This window comes from Aegilops tauschii, chromosome 2 (assembly GCF_002575655.3).
Source record: "Aegilops tauschii subsp. strangulata cultivar AL8/78 chromosome 2, Aet v6.0, whole genome shotgun sequence".
Lineage (NCBI taxonomy): Eukaryota > Viridiplantae > Streptophyta > Magnoliopsida > Poales > Poaceae > Aegilops > Aegilops tauschii.
The window spans coordinates 149,818,411-149,824,986 of record NC_053036.3 but is presented as its reverse complement, the minus strand read 5'-3'; positions in this window follow the sequence as shown (position 1 = coordinate 149,824,986).

Below are 6,576 nucleotides of genomic sequence, written 5' to 3'. Positions count from 1 at the left end.
TTGGCCGTCTCTGCAGTTGGGATAGGTCTTCGGCCGGTGGACTTGCTGTACTTTTTGCTGGAGTGGGATTTTTCTGTGGTACGGCTGGTGCTATGGCAACTGAAATCGGCATACCTTTTGCTGGAGTGCAGGTCCTGTGTGGTGGGGCTAGTGGTGTCGCCAGTGAAGTATGGGTACAGTCTGCTGGAGTCAGTCCTACGTTTTGTGTCACTGGTTGTACATCCAATATAAGTGGTGTGCTATCTGATTTCTCCGGCACAACCACGTTTTTCAAGGACTTTGCTGGTGCTCCTTCAGGTTCGGCAATCACCCTCTTCCTTTTTGATGTCTGATGCACAAGAACAACATTTGAGTGAAAAAACATGGTATGATGACAGATGGAATATGTATTGATAATGGATGGGCATGGCATCTCGACATATATGATGAGTAAACTAAGCAGATGGCGGTGCAACAAAGTAGAAGAAATGCAAGACAACATATGCAAGATAAGCGCAATCAATAAAACCTTGCCAAATTAGAGCAGTCACCTTGATGGGTGAACATGACATGCCATCTGCCTTTGACTCCTCGAGGTTAGAATAGTCATTAGGATCATATTCTGAACAAGAATCTACAGGTGGGGAGCGTATGAGTTTCATTGCATCCAGAATGGCACTCAATGCCTTGGTGCTAATTTTGTAAGTCATTGCAGTGTTCCACAATATTCTTCTGATGCGCGGATTCAGATATTCACTGTAATTACATATAATATCTGAGAACCATGAAAACATAAATAGTTGTGAGATTATCTTTGTAATGCAGAGGATATTCTAATATAGGGGCGCCCCTGTAAACACTTGTGTGCTATCACTGGATTCTGATGAGAGAGCTCATGTGTGCTGTAATATGGTGCGTGCATTTATATAATCTGGCACAAGTACGCAAAAAAATAGGCTCCAGAAGTAAGGATAGTTGGCAAATGATAGGTTCAAAATATACTGTATAGAGAGTTTATTGCCAAACCATGATAACAAGAGCACACAACAACTAGGCAGATCATAGTGTACATAAAAGGGGTACACCATAACCACGATATATAAATCGGGAAAGTGGAACTGGCTTGAAAATACGGTGTTGTATTGCCGCTAGTAATTGAAAGCCTATCGATCAAGTACATGCCAGCTCTATCAGCTGTTGACTGCAGATGTCCCTGCTCCCCTTCCTGACAAGGAACATACTGTACGTACTAAATACAGAATAACAAAAGAGGAACATGTTAAAGAACAGAAGAGGAAGCATATTCTTGAGGTTCCGCTTAATTGCTCACAATGTTGGTTGCCCACTCATGATGAATCACAACGCCGAAAGAAATGCAATTCCATGCTGTCTCTCTATATCTGGCAATTTTGAACAAGAGTCATTAGGATCATATTCTGAACAAGAGTCAACAGGTGGGGAGCGTATGAGTTTCATTGCATCCAGAATGGCACTCAATGCCTTGGTGCGAATTTTGTAAGTCATTGCAGTGTTTAGCGTCAAGAGTGGACTGCTGCTAGTGCGACACAAAGCAGCTACACATATCATAGTGTAAATATAACGGGAAAACCGTAAGCATCAGAGTAAAATCAGCAAAGTGGAACTTGCTGGAATATATGTGTGCTAGTATTGCCGGTACGGCTAGAACGGCTTCGGATACCAGCTCTCTTCAACTGAAGGTGCGGTACTATTAATATCAGTGTAATTCTCAAAGGTGACACAACTCCCCGCATTTCCTTGCTATTCTTATAGGATTCAAGTCGGCAGGCCACTACAAATCCTATTCCCATGTTTACAAAATCCTACGAATCAAAGAGGCCCAAAGAGTTCAAAGTGTCCATAATTACTGTCTCCCGGCCTTCTCTGGTGCCACCATCACCCAACTCGCCCTATCCTCATAAGCCCCCACTGGCCCGACATCGCTCGCCACTTATCCTCGCTCTAGCCACGTCCGCCATGCCCCCGCCCGTCCGCTATAGGCGACGTCGGAGGCGGTCACCGCCAGAAATAGTGTTTGGTTTTTCATCGGAAGGCAGACAGAGGGAGGAGGCATTCTATCGGTCTTTAGATGGCAATGCGGAGTATGAGGAGTTGTTGGAGCGCGACCGCCTGGCGGAGGAGCAGTGTATCGCCGATTTGCGCCGCTAGCGGGACATGGAGCAGCAGTGCACCGACGCTCTGAGTCGCGAGCAGAGCGCCCGCAACTGGGCCGACTACGTGGGGGCCGGCACCCGGCAAATAGCCCTAGAGGCTGTCGGGCAGGCACGCGTTCATGATGCCAAATTTTACTACCAGCTCATCAAGTGGGTTTCTCGCTTAGAAGCCGAAGCTTCGGTGGACCACGCTGGCATGGATAGGGGCAACACGCACGAGCAACGCGCCTTATCACACCTCTGGCAAATTCGAGGCGAGGCGGAGGACGCCGGTGCCAGCGTTTAGCGTGTACTGCAGATGGCGGCCGACATCATCTAGTTAGCTAAGAGTAAGTTCGTACTTGTACACTACTAGAGTATTAGTGGGAGTAGATAGTTAACTTGGCTATGATGGTTGTCAACGTGGAAGTTTAGTACTCTATATCTGGATTAGACCTGTTACTTTGCTCTGAATGTTGAACTTTTCATTTGAACGTATGAAATGGGCTATTATTTGTTAAATGGGTTGTATTTTCCGCCACGGGTTTAGAGGCTGACTTGTGGGCCTACCAGGTTGACGCATACACAATCAGGAGATGATTGTACGTGGAGAGGATGATAGCAGGGACCCACCAAGATCATGGCCGTATGCAAGCAAGTGCCTCCTTATTTGAAGCCAATAAAAAATGGCTCCTCCTAATGGATTTCTGACATCTGGGTCCCACGCCATTGTCAACATAGTCAATAAACGAGAGAATTGCACAACGAGCGGCTGACACCAGGGACCCAGCAGCTCGCCCAGTTATTTTTGTTTTGGGTTAATTTAATAAATGTCACTCCAAATCTGGTGATTCCGAGAAATGCCACTGCAATTTCCAAACTTGAAATTGCCATTTCCACTGGCATTTTTCGAAGTTTGGAGTGGCGTTTTTCAAAGTTTGCAAAAATTGCAGTGGCGTTTTTCAAAGTTGAAAAAATTGCAGTGGCATTTTTCAAAGTTTGGAAATTGCAGTGGCATTTTTATGAATCGCTATAATGTGAGTGGCATTTATCTAATTTGTTTTTTAGATGGAGGCAGGGTGTCAACTGGGCTGTGCGGGGCACTCTGGCCTGTCTAGACAGCCTTTTCTTTTATGTTTACCACAGACCAGCCCGGTAGTTTTTTATCTTTCTGAAAATGGCTAGCCCAGTTTTTTTGTGCTTTGTCAAGTAAGTCACTTTGTCAGGCCTATTGGGCTGCAAATCTTTCAAGATGAGGAGAGCTTCATTCGGCTGGCCCAGAAAATGGCCTATCAGTAATGAGAAATGGGCTATACATTTTTAAAACACATCAAACCGGCAATTAGTTTCAATTTTTTTTATTTCGAGATTTTAAATTCCATTGATTTTTATGCGTGGACAATTTGTTGGATTTTATATTGATATACATTTATTTTTTAAATCAGTTTGAATGTGACTCGAAATTTCGGAATAAAAACAGTTCAGACCGCACAGAAATATGCAAAATTTCGTATAATTTTTTAACCGTGGCCACAATATGGGCTGTAATGCTAACAAAAAGAATATGGGCTCCAAAAAAGAACCTTAAGAATTAGCAAATGGGCTGTAAATTATTAGAAATAATGGCAGATGGGCTGTATGCTGTTTTCCACAGATTTGAGGGTTTCCTAAAAAAGGGTGACGCACAAGCAGTGACTGTTGGATGTCCATCCAACGGCCGTGCTTCTTCAACCTCTGCTCTTCCTGCTCCAGCCGCTCAAACAAGCACCGGCGGGACTGCCTGCTCCCTCCTCCCGCGGCCGGCTATGCTGCCGCGCAGGCCTCACCGCCCCACCGTACTCCCATCGCTGGCCTAGCCATCCCTCTACTCACCCACACCCGCTGTTATTCTCCGGCGATGGCAGACGAACCAGTAATCCCTCGTACTCCCCTCCGCATGGGAAACAACTGCCGAGTCTTCCTTGGCTCCGTGTCATTCCCTTCCTAGGACTCGCCGTCGTCCACCGCCCTGGTGCTCTCGGCGTGGCGTGGTCAACGAACGACATCCATCGGAAGTGGACTGTACGTGGAGAGGCTGACAGCTGGGTCCACGGCCGCACGCAAGGAAATGCCTCCTTATTACGCGCAAAATAATGATTCCTCCACCTGACAGCTGGGACTCACCGGAAGGGCCTCTGTATTTCGAAAAAAAATGTTCCCCCTGCTGACAGGTCGGACCCACCAGCTATATCTTCGCACGCAAAGAAGTGCCTCCTTATTGCGCACAAAAAAATGAATACTCCCCCTGCTAGCTGGGATCCACCATAGCGGGAGGCTGAATTGTGGGCCTACTAAGTTGACGGGGATTGAGGGCTTTGTCAACTTAGTCAATATGAACGATTCTAGCTCCAGTGACCGTACGATGCCCATCCAACGGCTGTAGTGCTTCTTCCACCTCTGGTCTTCTTGCTCCAGCCACCCAAAGCAGCGCCGGTCGTGCCGCATGCTCCTGCCTCCCGTGGCCGGCTGTGATGCCGCAGAGGCCTCACCGCCCCCTACTACTCCCACCGCTGGCCAGGCCATCCCTCTACTCACCCACACCCCCTGTTATTCTGCGGCGACGGCAGCCTCACACCGCAGCCGAACCAGTGAACCCTCGTACTCCTCTCCGCGTGGGCTTCCACTGCCGCGTCTTTCCCGGCTCCACGTCGTCCCCTTCCTAGGCCTCGCCATCGTGCACCGCCCTGGTGCTCTCGGCACGACGTGGTCAACGTGGTCAAGGAACGACTTCCATCGGAAGAGTACTGTACGTGGAGAGGCTGGCAGCTGGGTCCACGGCCGCAGCAAAGGAACTGCCTCATTATTACGCAGAAAATAATGATTCCTCCACCCGACAGCAGGAATCCACCGGACGGACCACCGTATTTCGTGAAAAAAACGTTTCCCCCTGACTGCTAGGACCCACCAGCTACATCTTCGCACGCAATGTCACGACCGGATTTTCGGGATATAATTTCCCAGAAAAACGGCCTTTGTGCTCACCAGCCCCAGGATTACTGTTAGCTGATGAGGCACCAACTTGATACAAGAATTCCAAGCAGGGTACAAAAATATGTAGTACAAGACCATTGTGGCCTAGGAGTACAACACTTGGTTTCTAATGGTTGAGGGCGGAAGCGGTTGGGTACATCTGTGTCTATGGGACTCCATTTCCCACAAGAACAGTTGACCAGGATAACTCCTATCTTCGCGAGGCTGCTGTCATCAACACGTAGGTTCCGAGGCTGTCAGCGCGATGCTTATCTCCATGCACGAGAATCTGGCCAAGACAATAGCCAGGGACAAGCCAGTGAGTACGTTTGAATGTACTCGCAAACATTAAGAACACGGGTATAATATAATAAGGGACAATCATGCTCCGAAATAAATATGATCACAACGTCTGCCACGAAAGTCTGCGTTACTCGCATGCAGAGATAATATGAACATGCAGTACGTGGGTGAGTATTATGAAAGTACTCGCAAGATAGTTCGAACATAAGATATAACAAATGTAAACACGATGCATGAGGACGGATTTACAAGTGCAATCAGACATAGAGGTAATGATGCATGGGAAAACAAAAGAGAAGTCGGGCGGTAGTCCTCCCGAAATCCCAAAAATAAATACTGGGTGCCAAGCGAGGGTCTGAATGACTCCTCGAGAGGAAAATGCAAGAGTAACCATGCCGCAGTCGGGCGTCTGAGCGACACCACAGAAAGGGCTTATAAAAGATAAATAAACGACAAGCATGCCGCAGTCGGGCGTCTGAGCGACACCACAGAAAGGGACTTATAAAAGAATAATCACAGTGAGTATCCAGGAGGTAGAACCATCCCAGGGATACTCAATAATATACATAATGTAAATGGTTAGTCCATAATAATAACAAAATTAAAACATGATCCTCAGATGTCACAGGTCATAAACACAAATCTAGTCTAGCCGTTTCTCCATCCGAAGACCGTCACTGAGATCTAGCTAATTCGTTCTCCATCCGAATACCGTTACTATGATCCTGTTAGCCGTGTCTCCATCCGAAAACCGTCACTGAGTTCTAGCTAATTCGTTCTCCATCCGAATACCGTTACTAGATTCAACTCAGACTGTGGTCCTTACTCAAGAACATGGCTATCCAACAGGATATATCCTCTGCAGAGGGAGTACTATTTTCCCACGAGTAACGGATTTACTTAGTCCATCGGGACTAATTCCGCCTACGGCCTTTTAATTGAAAACACGCCTGACCTGCACACACCAGCTTAACTCACCGATGTCTGGAATCACCCACGACACCTGCCAAGCAAAACTCTAAGTGGGGAGGCTACAACCTCGACGTAGCATGGGATCAAATTTCTATGTGCGCGCTCTAAGGGGTGCCCCCCTCTCGGTCCCAACCGGAAAGAC